Below are 20,074 nucleotides of genomic sequence, written 5' to 3' on the forward strand. Positions count from 1 at the left end.
CTTACAAATGAGGGCATCATTAAATGATTGTTAAAATAACAGAAAACAAGATGGACCTATTGTTACAAGACCTCGGTGTATGTTTGCATTTCTGGACAAAAGCACATTTAAACTTTTTTGCCTCTGGTTCCTCCTAAAATTGGGAGAGGTCATTGTGTGTGGATCTGCCCAGTATCTGTTCTGCTGTTCTCCAGCTTAAAATAGACCTTGTACAGCCAGCATCCAGGAAAATGTTGTTTACATTTGTAGGACAATGATTGATGGACGGAGTTTTCAGTCATGTTTTTAAGTCAAAAAATGCAACTCTGCCTTCCCCCTGCACAAGCCCACAGTCATCAGGCAAGCATGGTGCACTTACAAAAGGCAATTATCTGAATCACCTTTCAAAATGAATCCATTTGATTTTCCCTCTTTTCCTCTGGTATTTTTTTCGCTTCTTGCTTGCAACCCTCCTTAGCTGTCTTTTTGAGGAATTTGTTTTAAAAACTCTTCTTTTCCTTATTAGTTTACAATTTACCCAGTTTTTCAGTTCTAGGAGTCCAAAATATATAAGTTTTACATATTTGCATTTTATTTCTGCCCCATTTGTCTTGATAATTAGTGCAAGTGTAGAAAAATCACATCTAACGGTGACTTTGCAAAAGCTGTGAACTCTTAAACACACGGTTGGTCTTTCTGTGGTCAGTATATTTGCAAAAGTGTAAATGTCTCTATAGGCGTCTTCTGATGAAGAAAGGTTTTCATTTAAAAAACCCAAACAAAACCCACCCAAAGGAAAAAAAAAAACAAACCAAACAACCCAAGACATATTGCTGTCCACAACCTGTTTATTAATAAGTGTAGCAAATTACCTAATGTTACTGTAAGCACTGAGGCACAAACCCCCCCCCACCCAAAATTCACCCCCACTCCCCCTCCCAAAAAAAAAAACCAACCCCAAAACAAAATCCATACCAACCTTGAAGTTTTTTGCACCTAGAAACTTGAAAGAGTGTGAAACTGTCTGCTCCAGCCCTGGAATAAAGCATTCACAACAGCAAACTCTGTTGCGACAGGGTTAAACAGTCAGGAAAGGGTTACACGCTGCCTGCTTGTCACTTGATTCATCAGGGGCTTAGATGAAGATGTGTGCCCTTTTTCTGGCATGGGAAGCCTGGGAGCCCCTGCAGCTGGCTTTGGATGAGGGAATAGCTTTGCTTTGTGTTACTTTATGAATTTGATGTTTGGATAATAAACTGTGTCCTGGAGCGAAAGCTGAAGAAGACTTGGGTATTTCTGTGCCTTGACCTTTCCCTTCCCCCTGGGCAAGAAAGCCCACCAGCATACAGGCTGTGAAAGAGCGTGTGACAAGTGTGGTAAAATATTTTCCTTTTCCTTCATTAAAGTAATCCTGGGTTATGTTATTGAAAGAGAAGTGTGAGGAGGCAGGTATGAAGAATTAAAACAGCAGCAGGCCTACATTTGACTTGTACATGCAAGAGAAACTCCTACTGAAGATAAAAAGTAGATGAAAGTAGAGTGATTGAGATTAGTTCAGGATATCTGACTCAGCATTTGCATTTGGTCAGGTTGCAAAGCTGTGGCTGCTGGAGCATGAGTTACATCTTCTGTCTTCAGAAAATTCTAAATTCCCAGATAGGAAACTTGACATCAGATTAGGAGGACAAACCAGTTACTGTCATCTTCAGCTGCATAAGGATCACAGAAATGGATGCCAAGTCTGAAACAATACAAGGGTAAAATAGGGTGGCAGTAACAATCTGCTGCAGTTTCCAAAGTGGGCAGAGCTCTGCCAGCATGGCACTTACTGCTGTGGAGGTAAGTGGGAAGTCACTCCCAAAAGAGTGCATAGGTCAGGAGAGAGAGAGGAGGGAGGTACAAGTAGTTCAGTAGGTGTGACCACTGTTTATATACTGCCCGTGGAAAAAGTGATCATGCCAGTCATGCTAGGCTTATAATAAACATGGCATGGCAACAGGTTTTGAAAAATCTTGACAAACTCAATATTTTCCACATTATCTCACTGAATTGTGCAGCATAACATTTTCTTTAAAGTTCTTCCAATCAAGAGACATGATAGACCATTTGATTTAAGTCATTATTTTCAGATTGATTCGAGTTAGAGACGAAGGCTTCAGCAGGCTGCAAACATGGGAAACAAGCTCAGTATCTCAAGGGATTTGGGTATGCTGCAGAGAAGACTGGACACCAAACTGATGAAGTAATAGCGGTGCAGAGAACGAGATACAAATGATATTGGTTCATGGTGCCTATCTGATAGTCAGTAGTTTTAATACTCATGTCCCTGAATGGCAGCCTTGCCTGAGAAGGCAGCCTCTGCATAAGCATCAGGGAACTTTGTCAAGTTAATTAATCAAAGCACTGTATTCAAGAGACACCTGTAGCAATGTTTAAGAGATGGAAACCCTTTGCCTTGCTTAGGCTGATAAAGACTTCAGTAGTTAAGTGGATATCTTAAAAGGTAATGAGGGCCAAAGCTGTTTTTTTCTAGCTCTTACGCATGTCTAACCAAAACTTCCATGATCACCACACAAGATCTGAACATAGAAAAACTTGGTACCGAGACAGCACGGGGAAAGGCTCCCCATTGGAGGTTTTGGCAAATTAGGAAAGTGTTTCTCTGCTGTTGTCATCATGTACTTGGTTCTAGCTTGTTTTGATTGGTGTGAATGAGTTTAACTGTGGCTCATTTCAGGATTGCTTGGCCTGTGGTATCTTTGCAGAGCAGGGGTGGTGGTGGCTCTGGTGCACTGTAGTGCACTTTAATACACTTTTACCAAATATTGGAGGTGGAAGCAGCCAGGGAGCTGCCTTCTCTGTGCTAGCCCATACACCTTTTCTCTTGCAGGGCTCTGAAGCTGACTCTTTGTCCTGGTAATGTCACTCACATCTGAGTGCTTTTTCTATCCTATTAGTTAAGAGTCTTGTTAGATTATTTTACTATGCATTTCAATGTTCACCTTGATGAGCACTCCTCCTTTCTGGTAACATTAAGAACTGAAACCCCTTCATTTAACTCTCCTTCAAGCTCTTAATTGTTGGAAGCCAAAGCAGCACACAGCATGCACACTCCTCTCTGGCCAGCCATCTCCCAGCATGCTGAGCTGTGGGATCCATGGATGCACAGTAATGCCACCTCTATGTGCTATCAGATCATCTGACACAACAAACTTGTCCTATCACAGTTTCTACACTTTATACCTGCTGCATAAGATGTGATACCCATAAGAGCAACCTGAAAAGAGATCCTATCTAGTCTGGCATTACCTCTGCACAGGTGACCGTGTATCTTTAGAACAGTCTGGAGCAATCTGAACCGACAGAGCAAGTTTGTGGCAGTTTTACAAGCCCAGATATTTTAGATATATATTCCAAATAAGCTTGGCTTGTGGAGGTGTATTACTGAGTTGTTGCCTGACTTGTTCTCTGTGGAGCATAATTCTTACTCTTCCATCAAGGTCAGCTGAAATCATTATTTCAACAAGTAAGTACATGGATTCTCTTTATTAAGCCAACATTGGACATTTTAAAAAGTGTTGCTTCCTGTGATTTTTATGGACGCCTCCTCAATATATTTTGCTCTGCAGCATCCTTGTTACACATTACAGGACAAATTTTTACTGGGCTCTTCCCTATTTGGTGTCAACTTAAGATTAGGCAACTGTCCAGATTATACAGTAAACCAGTTTGTAATAAGTATAAGTAACTCTGTCAATCCATTGTACTAACTATTGAAGAACAATTTAAGTGTAAGGAGTTACTTACATCTAAATTCCAGCCAGCATCTGAAATAAATCACCTGGGGACACAGATGTATTTGCATAAATGTGCACAGATCATAGAGATAATTATGTGAACAACATTTTTTTGCCAGCTAATCACAGACCCTTTCGCAATCATTCCTAAGCACAGCACTACAGCACACTTGTGAGGTGGGTAATTAATAAAATTCCATTTTAGAGAGCAAAACAGTGAAACAACATGATTAGGGACTTTCCAGAGGCCATCCCTGACATTTTTTACTTGTTTGGAAATAAAAGCAATTTTAATTACTTCTGTTCTGTATTTTATCTCCAGATTCATGCTCCTTTTTCATAGTTCTGTCTGGAATTACTTTTCATACCTAGTATCTTTTTACATTCAGGCATAACCTTGCTAAGTGTTTCCAAGGATGGATAACATTTGACAGATTTTTTCATCTTACTGAGAAAATGTGAGAAAAAATCCCAACGTCTTCGATATCAGGAGGAATAAATACATGCACCTGCTTCTGCTGATTCCCAAACCTTGTTTTGACATGTCAGACCTGTATTAATATGAGCTAGGCACCACACTCACTTCCATTTAATGCCAAGTGCTGAGGCTGGCTGATAATACTGGCTCACCCTACTTAAAACATTTTCTCGGCACCTTTTATAAACTCCTTTGGGAAATCTGTCAGCAAAGCACAGATTTAAAACAGCGAAAATAGAAGGAAAATAATTGTGGCAAAACACAGTCAACTCCACATGTGGCCAGGGAGAGCGTGCTCTGTCACACCTGTCAGGTTGTCACCTGGGACAAAGGACTCCAATTCTGCTGTGGATGTGGCCATGCCCTGGCTCATGGGAGAGGAAACCCGTGCATGGCTCACCTGCTGAGACCTGGAAACACACCTTGGCTGCAGGTGCAGGTCTCACAGTACCAGCAACGCGTGCGTGAGCATCCAGAGCACACAGGATGGGATCCCTTGTTCCTTGGCTTTGTGTCCCCGTGCACAAGGTGGAGCGAGCAGCCTAGGGGGTCAAGTGGCTGAAAACTACAGCTGGAAATTGCCAAGAAGAAGAATTACAGGTCTGGAGCCATGGAGGGCTGAGGAGAATCTCCAAGGATAACACAGACCACCCTGTTGCTGCCAAACCTGGATCAAATGTGCCTTAATGCTTCCAACAGATGTGTGTGTGAGCTCTCCTGAAAACCCTTCCCTCTGGAGATCCCACTCTGTCCTTTGACAGTACATCTGGGGCTTTGTTGCCCTTTGCCAAATGTCATGCTGCAGGTTTCCTTCTTGCAGTTCAGACACATCACTTTTTATTCCTTAAAGATCCAGTGAATAAGTTCTTCTGTCTGCAGCCTTGAATACATTTGAAGTCTGACATGCTGTCTCCCCTTAGTTTTCTTTAGATAGAGCACACAACATTGTAAATTAGAGCTCCCAGAGTTATGGTGATTCTTGTTCTTTTTTTTTTCCAGATGCCTTGCTATTCTCCTATGTTGCTCTAAAACTGGACAGAGTACTCAAAAAATTACAAGTGAGTAGAACAAAAATATTTCATTTTTTTAAAGATAAATCTTGTGACACATCACTCTAGAATTTCTATTTGTATTAGCTTGTGCCTTTTCCAAGCAGGAAGGACTTTATTTCAATATTGTATGTCCTGAAGCAAGATCTTGTGAACTAATGAAAAAAGTTGAATAAATGCAATGTGAAGAAGTTGTAATAGTTAAATACGTGGATGTGTCTCTCTCTTTGATTTACATTGCTTTTATTAGTGTTTTTATCATAACAATGTTGTGATAATTAAAAGTGTTCCCCGTTTCCATGGGAATGACACAGGGGTTTATGTGTCCCCAGGAGCAGCTATTCTACTTTAGCAGAAGCGATTTTTTATCATCTTGGAAAACACTTCATTCATTTCTGACTTCTCATTCTCATCTCCCAGCAAGTCTATTTTGATGCTTGAAAAAATACAGTAGTGTTTATTTGGGTAGAGTATACAGTAGGATCATCTTCTTCATCAAAATTATCTTTAATTTCTTTCCTTCAGTATCTGTCCATCCCATCTCTTCAGCAAATGTCTCTGGTACTTCACTGGCATATCTTTTATCATTCAAAATAGCTGTGCTGTTAGGGACAGAAAGTAGAAAGAGGGCAATTTTGTAAACTGGGCAGACAGGAAAGACTAACGAGAATCTTGCTAAAGAAATCAATGCCTACTAGGATAAATTCCCTCTCTGAAGCTGCTGCAAGTGCAGTAACTCCACGTCCATGGTAAATGCCTCTGCTCATTGCAGATGTGAAGGACTCATTTAATTACTGCACCCAATTATCATGTTCTTTCCCTATTAACCACATGAAATGTGGGATTCTTCTGGGATTTAGTGGAAGTTACAAGGCATTTCTGTATTCCAATAAGGTTCTTCATGTGTTCCTCACACCTCTGGCTTAGCATATGCAGTAGCATTTCTTTTGACTTGGACCTTCTTCAGTTGGGAGGATACAGGTTAACCCTCTGTGACAGCAGACCTGTTTTTCCATGGTATATGGGGCTGATTCCTTGATTTTCACTAGAATTTTCTTCTATGACTAAGCTGATGTCTTCTAGCATGAGAGGCTTAAACTGCCATGAGTGCACCAGCTTGGAAAGATTGTGAGTGAGAATGAGGACAAGAATCATTAGTACAGAACATTACACTAAAAAAACACTGAAAATACTTGGCTGTACTGTGGAACGTTGAAACTATTAAAAAGTGAGATGTGTCATTTTTTTTCTTCCAGCTACATGCAGCATGTGTTTCCCATGTCTCGTATTACAAGCAAATGTGAACTGAGGGTTTATGGTAATACCACCTAGGAAGTATGATATCATCTTCCCCACAGGTGGTAAGTCAGTTTTCCAAGGTGTGTTTACATGGAGTGTTTCAGAGCACCAGCACATACACCAGATACTTAAATAATATCTGTAATTATGGAAGAGTTTGAAGAATAAACACTGTCTAGTCAGGTATGACTTCTAAAACTCCATATGGCCAAATATTTGATGTCATTCATATTATCTGGATAAATCCTTGTTAGGGCATGAATTCAACTAAACTTAAATGAAGCTGATAAAGTGGTTTATAAGTGTGAGCACGCAGAGCTTTTGTAAGCAGACTAGTTGCTAATAAGATAAATAATCTGATAGTGTGGAAACAAATCTGCTTGTATTTTGGGAGTTATAAATCCTGTGTTTCGGGATGATGGTCTGTTTTTATCTAAGTTGTAAACCACAAACATGACAATTTGTACAAGGTTACTAGAGGAAAAGTGACAAACATTACCATCAGTCACATACCCAACTTGACACATTTATTTTCCTTTTGGGTCTTCAAAGGACTGAATACCAAATATTGTTAGGTTTATTGAAGTATTAGCTTCCTTTTATATTCTTTTTCTTTGTTTTTATTGAAAAAATGTCATGAAGTTTAACAGGCTGGAAATTACTCTTGCCAGCTAAGTCTGTTTGCTATTTGTTATTTTTTTGCATTGGAAGCACATATATAAAATAAGTGCTTAGAAGGTGTTAAATGGTGTTAAACCATATCTCTATACATCACTTCAGTTTCAGTGCTGGCTCCAGGACAGATTCACAGCTGTCTTTCTCTAGGACCTGGGACATTTTTGTCAGAAAATGGAACAGAAGGGTGAGACTCTCTGTGCAACTGCCATTGCAGCACTCGTCTCTCACTTTGTTTTCCATTGTTGCTTTTTCACAGTCTGATCCCGTTCAAGTGGCTTAGCAGATGTGCTTGACCACCTACAGCCTTTTTGGACTGTTTTGCTTCCTGGCTTTTCAAGTTCAGCTATTCATGAAATCTGAACTATGTGTTGATCTCTGAGGCTGTTCCAGCTTCCCTTAATGCAGCAATTATTTAAAAGAAGTAGGCAGCAGTCCTGCAAAGTATTTGTCCACATTTCTCTTGGATGCTTTCCTTTAGTGAGCAGATGAGTGTCTGGTTTAAGCTAGTTTCCTGCAGAGGCAAAGCAAGTGCAATACTTGCTGTCTGCACATATGTGTGTGTCTTAATGACCCACAAACAGCTTTTGAACCCATTGGCCTCCCTAAACTAGAAAAACTGAGATCCCCAGGGTCCTGGAAATCCTATAAACTTCAGTCAAACTAAACAGAAGAGAGATGTATCATCAGAGGTTTGCTGAAGGGCATACTTCATCACAAGCTCATCCTTTAATAGACAATTCAGCCACAAGACCCTACTCTGCAGGGGCAGGTTCAGCAGTTCTACATCCCTTGGCCAGAAGTGAAGCAGTGCTCTTGTGGGTGCAAGTCTTGAATTTTATGAGATACCTTTCAGAGCATATTTCTCTTGACTTCCACATCAGTCTCTTGATAATTTTTTTTCTGGTCATTTTATGCATTAAGGAGCACCACAAGGCTTGATACTGCACCTACTTACTTTTTATGCATATATATTGTTTCTCAGTGCATCTTTTCACTACAGAGCTACAAGGCATTGCTACATTAATCATTCTTCAGCACTCCTTCTTTCCTGATGTGTCACTTTCTTCTTGTTCGTGCTGTGTTCGAGAGAGAACATTGATATAACACAAGTTTTTGATCAAAAAAACCTGAACCAACGTGATGTTTTGCCAGTTTTGTTGTTTATGTGACAGCATTTCCAGTGTCTGTTTATAAACTCTTTAATCTGTGGCACTTGAACGTTGCTGGTCTTCCTTTTCCTTTTTCTCTCCAAGGAGAAATCTCTGACTGTCAGGCAGGTCTTTAGGTGTGGCTCTTCCCAGCAGGAGCCCCAGAGGGCTGTGGATGGCAGCTCCCAGAGCCTTGTCCCCTCCCAGTGGTGTGGTGAGGGCTCCACCAGAGCTCAGTGCCAGGAGGGGCTGGCCTGGGACAGGCAGGGCACCCCGTGGGATGCCCACCTCGGCATGCCAGTACGTGCTGGTGTTGCACAAGGCCCTCGGCAGTGAGAGGGCCTTGCAGCCGTGCAGGGGCAGGCTGCTTCCTAGGATCATTTGAGCCTTTTCTAAGCTATTTAGTCTGCATATTTTGGATACCATGAATATGCATACTCAGGACTTGGCCATTGCCTTGGGTTTCCAAAGCAGGTGGTTTATCACAGTCAGCCCAGTCATTTTTCCTCATGGCCTCAGACTAGTCAATCCCAGCTCCTATTTTTTATAGTTGGTACAACTTGGTTCTTGCTGGAGCAGCAACAAACTCATATTAGCTATTAGGGAGAGATTTGCTGCCAGACCTCCTGCTCTCAGTTTTTTTGACTGCTGAGTGTGATAAATACAGTAGGGATCCAGATCTAGACACATTCAGCTCATCTGCATTTCTTTCTAAGAAAACTATCTATTTCTGCCCTCTCTTATTACATCTTCAGACGTATGGGAATTTTTTCTAGTTTTGGATGAAGCATTTGTTTTTTGCATTATAAAACAATAAAAGACCTCTCCAACTCACTGATGTTGCTCAAAGGGTGGCTCTGGGAGGAAAGATAAAGTAGCCTGGGCTGTGCAGAATCCAAGTATTTCAGTTTTTGTAATTTGGGCCTCTCTAAAAATTATGTGCATTGCATGAATGAGACATTTGGGTCCACTTTCCTGCAAAAGTTTTGAGATGAGGATTCCCACTTACAGCAAGCTTTATCCCACGTGGTATGACCCATTCATGGCAGTCTTCAGTTTTTCAGTCATTTCATATCTATGAGAAATAAGATTATGCTGTGAAAAGTATTAAACCAACAATGACATTTGAAATCTGAGTATCTGCTTTCACTAGAACAAAGCTTGTATTCTCCTTGGGCCACTGTAATCACTATTCCTTTTAGGAAATACATTTCTAAGATGGATTTGAAATGGTAATATTGAAACCTAACAATAACTAAAGAAATGTGTTTGAAAGATGATTTGCACAGCTCTGCAACATTTGCCGTCAGCGATGCTTTAGAAGAAGAGTAAAGTTTCTAACTTGAAAGGAAAGAAGGCAGCACTGGATTTAGAAGTGTCTTAAGGTGACTAAATGAATTACTCCTGTTTCATCTGTTGACATGTGAGGTGGGAGCTGCTTTTGTTAGTGACTGACAGCACAGAGACAGAGTTACCCAGGAAAGCACCTGATAGTCTAACTTACTCATTGCCTTCCTCTAGCTGACAACCAAGAAATCTACAAGCAAACAATTTTCTCAGGATGCCTCAGGCTGATGTATAAAAAAAGCTGGCTTTGTCTGGAGCATGCTTGGTCCAGCAATTTGGTCTCCATGTCTTCAGATATTCCTCATCAGGCGTGATGTGTCAGTCCGCTTCCGACTGCAGAGGTAGCAAAGCTTCCTCAGTTTCCCCTTCTAGCACATGAAGAGTAGAAAGAGGCTGCTTCTGCCTCCCTCAGTGAATCCAAACTTCCATAGAGAAAGAAAAGATTGATGCTTTTTCATTTGGCATGGCATAAGCAAAAGGGAATGTGTAAAATTGGACAACATGGTAAAGCATTCAGAGCAGTTAGACTTGTTGCTTTTATTACCTTTCTCACAACACAGGAGCAAGGGAGATGAAATACGAGCAAATCCCAAATAGATTAAAGGAAATGCATTTTATGTAACATACAGCTGGAGCTTGAGACTCATTGCCAAGAAATAACAACTAGACTCAGGAGTGAGTGAGACTAGGAAGAGGACTGGGTCCTTCTGTGAGCAGCGGGAATTTTAGAAGTACTTTGAAAGGGCTCAAAAACAGCTTTAGAAGGGATATAAAACCTGAGCTAGTTGAGAAATTTGCGTGAATCAGCCCCCTCAGATTTAAACATACAAACTGAATGCTCTTCATCATTTGATCTTTTGAGCCTGTAGGTAAACATCTCTGTCAAACCTCACTGGTGTTAATTTCCCTATGAATTAAGAGTGTGCATGGGGTGCTGCAGTTACACAGACAGCACTTTGTCAGTGTCTAGTCTGGGTTTTTCCAGTCTTTGGGTTTTCACTGTCATCTTCTAGGAATAATTCAGCCTCTCCTTTTTCTTCAAGATTTTAGACAGGTAGGAGAGCCTGTTTCCCTGTAGGAAATGTTTGTCTGGGGGATTTATTTGAGCAAGTCCTGAATGCTCATAACATCAAGTGAGTTTTGAACAGAATAGGATTTTTGTGTCTGGTCGTGGTTTGTATGTTAGTTGTTCACCTCCAGATCTAAGTGCTTTTTCTTCAAAAAGGAGGATTCTTTTACTTGCTGGATCAAAGAATCACAGAATTCACAAAGAATCACAGAATATGAGTCCTATTCTGAATTGAATAGGACTCATAAGGATCATCCAAGTCCAACTACTATCCCTGCACAGGCCGACCCTAAGAATCACACCATATCTCCTCTGATAATGCAGAAGAGCAGATTTATTTATGGGTTCTTTTGTTCCTGTAAAGATGTCAGCCTGCAGGTTTCTTTTCCCTCTGGGTGATTGCATGGTCACCATTTGCACATTTCCAACAATTTTTTATCTCCTCAGGGCATGTCTCTTTTGAATGCAGGGTTGTGTCAGGAGGTTGAGAAGGAACATACAGGTAAGGTGAATTTCTTGTAGGAGACAAAAGACCTGGCTATTGTCCCCATGTCCTTCTGGTAAGACAAGAGGGAAGAGTCAAGCAATGTAAACCCACAGTTGTATCATCTGTGTCACCCACATTGTGAAAACTAGATCCACGAGCAAGGAAAGAAGAGGAAAGCTTGCTTTGTCATGTGAGAAAAAATGCTTAGCCACAGTGAGGCATTTCAGACTACCTTCTTATTTATTCTTAAAACACTTTTATTTCTTTTTAACACTAGTCATCAAACAAAACATTTGAAGTTTTTAAGAAGCACAGTTACTTTTTGCTTTGTAAATAAGAGACTAACGTACTCAGCTATAGCTGTCTTTGTGATCCGTTTTGTGATTCAATGGAAAAGTGATGACAGGTGTTGTCAGGCAGTAATGAATTCTTTCAGCATAACTGTCCAGGCTCTTGAATGATTTATTTTGTGCAAAGTATTTGGCAAAAACGGAATATACTTAATCTGTTTAAACAAGAGAAAATTATTAAACTAAACTTGCTGCCTGCCTGGGTGCTGTGTGGTGGAATGCAGCACCTCATCACTACAGTGAGAGGTGCAGAACCAATTAAACTGATACCTGAAAAGGTCTCATAATGAGTGATTTTCTCAGTGAGAAGAATGACAGCTCTTCTTTTAGATCAGCACCGAAACCATAGAATCATAGAATTATAGAATTGTTTAGGTTGGAAAAGACCTCTAAGATTTTCAAGTTTAACCTTTAAGCCAGCATTGCCAAGGTCACCACCAAACTGTGTCCCTAAGTGACACATCTATCTATCTTTTATACACCTTCAGGGATGGTGGCTCAATCACTTCCCCGTTGGTAGCCCTTTTGTGAAGAAATTCTTCTCATATCCAAACTAAACCTGCCCCGGAGCAACTTGAAGCCATTTCCTCTTGTCCTATCTCTTGTTATTTGGGAAAAGAGATCAAGCCCCATCTCACTACATCCTCCTTTCAGGTAGGTGCAGAGAGTGATGAGGTCTCCCCTGAGCCTCCTTTTCTCTAGGATAAACACCCACAGCTAGGGTAAACACTCTCTAGGATAAACACTCAGCTGCTCCTCACAGTATTTGTGTCCCAGACAGCCTTGTTGCCCTTCTCTGGACACACTCCAGCACCTCAGTGTGCCCCCCTAATGATGGGTCCAGAGCTGGACAAAGCCCCAGAGTGTGGCCTCACCTGTGCCAAGTACAGGACAGTCACTGCCCTGCTCCTGCTGGACCACTGTTGCGGATACAGGCCAGAATGCCTTTGGCCTTCTTGGCCACCTGGGCACACTCTGGCTCATGGTCAGTGACTGTCAACCAGCACCCCCGGGCCCTTGTCCTGCAGGCAGCCAGCACTTGGCCCAATTGAGCATCCTACATTTGGTGTCACCCAGTAGATCCACTCTGTCCCAATCCCTCTGCAGACCCTTCCTAAAATCCAGCAGATCAGTGCTGCTGCCCAGCTTGGTGTTGACTGCAGACTGACTGAGGGTGCACTTGATCCTCTCATCCAGGTTGTTGATAAGGTTATTAAACAGGACTGGCTGCAGCACTGAGCCCTGGGGAGCACCACTGGTGACCTGCTTCCAGATGTAACTCCATCCAGCACCACTCTGGGCCTGGGCATTCAGCCACTTTCTTACCCTGCAAACAGTGTGCCTGTCCAAGCCTAGAGCAGATGCTTTTTCCAGGAAGATGCTGTGGGAAATGATGCCAAATTCTTTACCACAATCTGGGTAGACAACACCCTGTCCTGTTTTTTGCTGAGATAGAGTTAATTGTCTTCCTGGTACGTAGTACAGCACTGTGGTTTGGATTTGGGATGAGAATGATGTTGGTAACACACTGATGGTTTAGCTGTTACTGTGCAGTGCTTACTCAAGGACTTTTCAGTTTCCCATGCTCTGCCAGTGAGGAGGTGCACAAGAAGCTGGGAGGGAGCATGGCCAGGGCAGCTGACCTGGCCTGTCAAAAGGGATATTCCATAGCAGGGAACACCATGGCCCATATATAAACTGGGGGTGTTACCTGGAATTGGGTTGATGACTGCTTAGGGAATGGCTGGGCATCAGTCAGAAGCTGGTGAGTAGTTGTATTGTGCATTGCTTGGTTTTTTGAGTCTTATTCCTTTCTCTTTTTGCTTTCTCCCTTTTCATTACTGTTATTACTAGTATTAGTATATTTTACTTTCTTTTAATTATTAAACTGTTCTTAGACCATGAAGTTTGTTTTTTTTTTCTGATTCTGCTGCTCATTCCAGTGGGGTGGGGGAAGTGAGCCAGTGTCTGTGTGATAGTTGCCAGCTGGGGTTAAATCATGACACATCCACAAAGTTTGTGGATCCATCATTGTTCTTGTTCTTGTTGTTGGTTTTTGCTGCATTACAACAGACTACAGCATTAAAAACAAAGGTCTTCATTCCCCATATCCATTACTTTGTTCTCATGAGAAGAAACCCGTGTCTGCCTGTTATAATAAACTGATGTACCAGATTATGGTGAAGTTAATCGGAACTGACAGTATAATAGGAGCAACTGCAGCTTAAGTTGCAATAAATTTGTTTGTTTATAGATGGGATTTTGCAACAAAGAGAGTGTTTTATAAATCAAAGAGATCTCCCACCAAACTTACCTTACTGAGGAGTAAAACAACATCTAATAACTAGAAAACAGAATTGTTCTGAGAAAGCTGTTTATCTAATTTCTTTTTAAATAGCTGGTAGATGAGCATTTTGTTTACTTGGGCCAATGCAGCATTGACACTCTTTAATGCAGTCCCACAGGACCATAATATTTTTTTTCTACATCCTGATGACAGGTGAATGCCAGTTTCTTCACTTCCCTTTTGCTTTTAGTAAATTTCAGGACTTTTCTGGGTTCAGGAAAAACCTGGGCTATCAAACCAGGAGTCAAATAGACTTTTTAAATTCTCTTACGTATTTTAAAATATCACAAAACTCAAAAAATATTATGGCTTAAGTCTAACTCATGTTTTTTCATTCTTGAGTTGACAGTTTTGTTATTGTTTGTCAGTCCTGACAAGATAAATCCCATCAGGATGGGATCTATGCTGTCCTCTCTGCATATGTCCCAGTCTTATTTCTAATTTGAAACTTGATTATAGAAATGGAACAGTAATTATCATCTTTTGCTCACTGTTACTGGGCTAACCACCTTTGTATTCCTCTTAGCAAGGCATTTGGGAAATGAACAGGTTTGGATATATGCTTAGAAAGCACTACCAGGAATTTTCATATCAGTTTATTTGCTATTCCCAGAAAATGAGTCTTTTTCTTTTTGATGGATGGACCATGAGTGTAGGCTTCATACATAACTGTGTTTTAACCTTCTGTAAATCTTCTGGTATTGGTTAATGAACTTTTAAAATTATTTTCACAACTAAATATTTCAAAATGTGTACAGCAGAAAGCAATGCTTTTCTACCTGATGGATTAAGAAATATGGAGCTATATTAATGAAACATTAAAGCAGAATGCTACAGCATTCTTCTTTCAGTATAATAGACTATAGATCAGTAATTTGCAGCTTGAGAACGTTATCATCTCTTGCCTGCTGCTTAGATGAAGTTGTTTGCTTTCACTGCTGCTACAGGCAGGCTGCACCAGAGCATTTCCCTTCTGACAGTCAGCTTGGCTGGATCTTCCCCTGCCATGGCACTTTCCCTGGGCATGAAATTGCAGCAATATAATATCTCAGTTTTCATTTTGTCAGGATAAATTCCTTCCATTTTCTCTTGCATCAGGCATTCCCATTCTCTTACCATCTTTGTGGTCCTTCCCTACCTGTCTCAGATGCACTTCATTTTTCCTAAACACACAGACAGCAAGATCTTTGTACACCAGTGCAGCTGAGGTTTTACTCATCTGTGACATTAGCAATAACACTGCTGTTGCTGGAAGCTCCCTTAGTTTTTCTCCGCAGGTAATAATGAGCGATACCTGACATCACGTTCAGCACAATGCAGGGTAGCTGGCAGGACCCAGCACAGCGTGGACCTATTTTACAGGTACAGTGTCATCACTGCAGAGAATCACTAGCAACAGCCCACCCAGTCATTTTTAATGAATTTTCATTTGATAGATAAGACTTGTATTTAAGGACTGGATAAGCAGTGTGCCAACAGGCTCTCTAGTGCCAGGCCAGATAGGTTGGGATAAGGAATGGGCTGTGTCTCTCTGAAAATCAACAGCCAGTTTTCCTCAGAAGCTCATTCTCAGGCTTACCTCAGGTTAGCACGTTACATTTTTATTGCTGCAGTGTTTTGTGCTTTTTAAAAATCTCCATTGGAGGGAGCCTGTTAAAACTTGCCAACAGCTCTTTCCCTTCAGCAGCTTCTGAGACTGGGGTGCTCTTGAATGCCTACTTCAGAGTGTTTGCAACTGGTCCTGGCTTTGCTGTAAACCTGCCAGGAAAGGGAAACTTCCAAAATAACTTTAAAATGTCTTCTAAAATTATGAATACTTGCATGAAAAGCGATGTTTTGTACGAAGAGCCTGCCAGTGGCAGGGTTTTATGGTCTTCAGAAGCAAGGCTCACTGTTGTGCAGTATCCCCATGGCTTGTGGACCATCTGCACCATGGAGTGCTGGCTACAGCCTCTACCTCCTTCAAAATGTTCCTCTTTGCTCCTTCCAGGACTCCCTCAGTTAAAGTTACTTAGTTTCGCTGGCACTAATTGAGCTCATTTGGATTGAAAGGGACAGGATGGCTCTCACAAGCCAGGAGGTGGCAGCCCAGACAAGGGAGGGTGGGGACAAATTGTCCCCACACAGCTACATCACTCGGAGATGTCTGTCTGCAGCCAAATGTTGCCACATGCCAACGCTGTTGGGAGTCTCTTATCTGCATTCATTCAGGGCCTGCCCTCTATTCCTTGAAACTGTGAGGTTTGAAATTAAACATCATGTTCTCTATAAATAATCTTAATTGGCAGCAAGCTCATTGAATGTGGTCTTTTGCATACAAATTAAAACTTGCTGTAGCGCATTTGAGGCTGTCCTGGAACAGGTTCAGTGTTGCAAGTGGACTTCAATTTTGTGCCACTTCACATGAATTAGTCTAAAACTGGCCTACCAGGGCACTGCCCTTCTTCAGGGCAAACCCCTCTCAAGTAAGGGTGGCTGTTCCACAGCCAGCTCTGAATTTGTATTCTGCGTCCTACAGGGTATTTGGCTGGAGCTCTAATAGGAATCATTTAACTGTGCCTGTAGCAAGAAACTCTGGAGAGCATGTCCTTTCATTAGCTGCCTCCAGGGTTTGTCCATACTCGTACCTCCCCAAAATAAATATATTATGTCTGTTGGCTGTGGAAACTTAACTATGCACCTTTTTGTAAGCACTTACCTGTAGCCTTTGAGCGGTGTTTCATCCCATTCACTTCAGTGAGATCACTTCTCCCTGTACATCCATCTGTACAGAAATATTGGCAGAAGACTAATCCATACTTGGTTTCTCTTTGGATCTTTTTCCTGTGTTATTATCAGTGAACTGTACAGCAAAATCACCACCACAATTTCAACCACAGCAGAAACAATCACCTTAATAAAATCAGTGCAGTAGGTGCTAGAACGAATCTTTTGAAAGTGGGATTCTGCTGCATGGAATTGAAGGGGACTGGGGTATTTGAACAATTAAGAAAGATAATGAAAGCTAGAGTTCAATTTATTTTACAAATGTCTTAGTCTTTTGAAAGACTAACTTTTCTTGAAAGAGAAACTTTTCTTGATTTTTTTAATGTAACAGAGATATATCAATTTATTATCTGAATCTGTAGAAATGTGGGTTAATGCTAGAAGCAGCTGGCAACCCTTGAAGTTTCTCTATACGGGACTTCAACTTAAATCTGGAAAGAGAGAATATTCACACAAGACAATGAGGATCTTGCACAGCCCTCATAAATTCCTTTTGTGGCCATTCCTCTTTTACCTCAGTGCCAAACCTGTTTGTGTGTGGCTGAGACTGCTCCAGCCGGGGTAGAGTGAGCACTCACATGCACTTTTTGAGTATCTTATTTTGGTTTATTTTAAACACCTACTAAAAATAGATGTCAACTAAAGGTAAATGGAGAATACAAGCTGAAAGGGTGAATGGCTACTTTTCTGCAGGGTTTTTTTTTCATCTGCAATCTCTTTTTATGGCTAATTCCTTTATAAATACAGAGCAGGAAAAAACCAGTCAGCATCTACTGGTTAAGCATAAAGCACCTTTCCAGATTAGAAAGCATGGAGTTATTGCAGTACAAGCTTAGTCAGATACGGAGAAAAAAGTAAATATTAGGGGAAAGGGGGGATTTAATTTTAAAACCTCTCACTATATCAGTTGATTTCCAACACAAAACCTTAAAAAGATCCAATTGAAAACAACGTGAAAGAAAGTGTAAGAAATGTTATTAATGAGATTGTATCTGCTGAAATTGGCTAAGTACTTACACAGGTTGCTGAAAGAAATTTGATGCTTGATTGTTTCAGACTATTTGGATGTTGCCAGAGGTGGTGTTCCACCTGCCTACAGGATACTATCTTCAACTTCACATCTGAAAAAAAAATTTAAATTTATATTAATCATCTCATTTACAAGCTACAGGTACTATACATGTCGCTGCAGATTAAATGACTCATTGGCTGGGTTTCAAATAGCAGAAAACAAGGCTCTGCTCCCACATCTTCCCTTTCCATCTCACTGATTCGACTGCTATTTGCATTCTTTTTATCCCATCTGGAGCCTTCCTCAGAAGGGATTGTTTAGTTCTGGAAGATTAAAATTGGTCTGATGAGAATCTGACAGAAATTTATTGTGTTTTCATGCTGGCATTTTAGAATGGGCTAGGTTTCCATTAGGCCTGTGTGGGCTCCCACATCACTGGGGTAGGTCAGCTAGCCAGAAATGATAGGTCATGGCCACACTGTGATCTAGTGCTGGATGGCACGGGCTTGCTGGGAGGGATAAGCCCTTTGCATTTCCTGTGGTAGCACAGGGTAAGACCATTTGACCACTGAGTAGGAGATTATATGCTTCTATTTCAGGCCTGGCTTTGCTGTCTCCTTCCGTTGATGCTGTCCTGAAGGAGGAACGAGCCTTCTGGGCTTGAGAAACTAAAGAGGTGTATCCAGGAGCGAGGCAGGTTCTCCATCACTTCATTCCTTGTGTGCAGTTCCATGTTTGCAGAGAGGAGTGTTCCCAGGGCAGAGGTTGATATGTGAGAAGGGTCCCTTCTCACACTTCTCACCCATTGTTTTGAGCGTCCTCCCCACCCTCCTGCTGCTTACTGACAAATCTAGACTACCACCTGCTGAAGGAATTGTCCCTTCGTGTTGTGAGGACTCTCATTGTCTGATTGTGGGCAGGGCTCTGGGCCAGGGGGGTATTGCTCTGCACACTCGGTGCCTGTTAGATGCTCCAGGAATTTGCTCGTCCATTCTTGAATCACTAATTTCTCATACATAAAAATTACTCAGAATCTACAGGATACACATAAACTTCTGGGTGGCACCTGGGAGAAAAGAGATGCAGGACATGCTTTAGGTGCCTCTAAACACCCATGTTTAAGCTACTGCATTGAGATCTAGATCCCTAAAACACCCTATAATAGAGTAATTAATCTATGAAGGGCACAGAGCAGCTAATAATTACCCATAAATGCTGCTTTTGTTTATCTTACAGAGAATAAATAAGGTTTCTGATAGCAGTTGTTGTTGTTCCTGATGATCTTACTTGCTTTACATTTTTTTACATTTCTGTAAATCTTTGTATCCCTAAGCACATATCTGCAGCTTGAGGTCAGTGCTTTGTGGGGCTAGAACCAGGCAGTGTTTGTGTGCCCTTGCAGATGGAGATGGCAGCGTGCAAGGCTATGCCAGGCTCCTAGAAGCAAAGCTGCCTTTATTGCATCTCTTGGACCTTCCAGCAAACAGAGAGACAGGGCATCTTACAGATGAGTTGCTTTCCAAAAAATCAGAATAAGTGAACTGGTTATTGACAACCTGTCATTAAACTGTTGCTGAAAGCACTAAATTGTATTGTTTAACCTGGTTCTGCAAGACAATTATCATGATGTTGTGAATCATCAGTCTGAGATGTATCAGTTCAAAAAAACCAAAAGAAATATTGCTATTTTAGCTGCCTAAAACATTACCCTCTGCTTTTACTGCAAGTCTTATGAAGGGCCTTCCTGTGAAGACACTGCACTTCTTGTGAAGACTGAGAGGAGACTGACACCTTATTAGAACATTTGGGTTAAATTTCCCCTCTTTCTAGATGTCTGTATTGCTGTTAGTTCTGAAAGTTAATATCCCATATCACAAATTATAGGAAAGCTGGCATCTTCAAAAGACATCCAGAGCAAAAGCTTTGTGTTTCATGGATGGTTTTTGTTTGCTACTTCCGGATCATAAAACACACACAAATCTTCAATCTCCTATGCAAATACTGTTTTATATATATCTTTGCAGAAGTAAATTGAAAAGCATTGGCTATTGTTTGCATTTATTTCTCTTTGCCCAGGACTGGCTATTTACCCTCTCTTCCTCACCTCATTTTTAATGTGGTACAACAATGCATTTTACTTGTCTGTTCTGAATTCCATCAGGTTTGCATGTGGAAAACATAGTGTTTAAGCCACCCCAGAAACATTCTTCTCTGAGACAGGAAAAGGATTTTGCTGTGGTTGAAATTCCCTTTTCAAATGTGAGCTAC

At 41.2% G+C, this 20,074-nt stretch overlaps 1 long non-coding RNA gene across 7 annotated transcripts in view; it reads right to left on the minus strand.

Annotated features, from left to right (window-relative positions):
* Nucleotides 1-896: 896 nt before the first annotated feature.
* Nucleotides 897-20,074, minus strand: part of LOC134547116 (uncharacterized) — a 44,484-nt gene continuing 25,306 nt past the window's right edge. For 5 of the 7 annotated variants that reach the window (XR_010079381.1, XR_010079379.1, XR_010079377.1 and 2 more), the window contains 4 exons: nucleotides 17,812-17,915; nucleotides 16,727-16,792; nucleotides 9,438-9,503; nucleotides 897-5,905 (listed from right to left, as the gene is read on the minus strand). This is a non-coding gene — a long non-coding RNA (uncharacterized LOC134547116). Of the gene's footprint in view, nucleotides 5,906-6,869; nucleotides 8,357-9,437; nucleotides 9,504-16,726; nucleotides 16,793-17,811; nucleotides 17,916-20,074 lie in introns of those variants that run through there. The other 2 variants (XR_010079376.1, XR_010079380.1) reach the window with 2 other exon arrangements.

Source organism: Prinia subflava, chromosome 2, assembly GCF_021018805.1.
Source record: "Prinia subflava isolate CZ2003 ecotype Zambia chromosome 2, Cam_Psub_1.2, whole genome shotgun sequence".
Taxonomy (NCBI): Eukaryota; Metazoa; Chordata; class Aves; order Passeriformes; family Cisticolidae; genus Prinia; species Prinia subflava.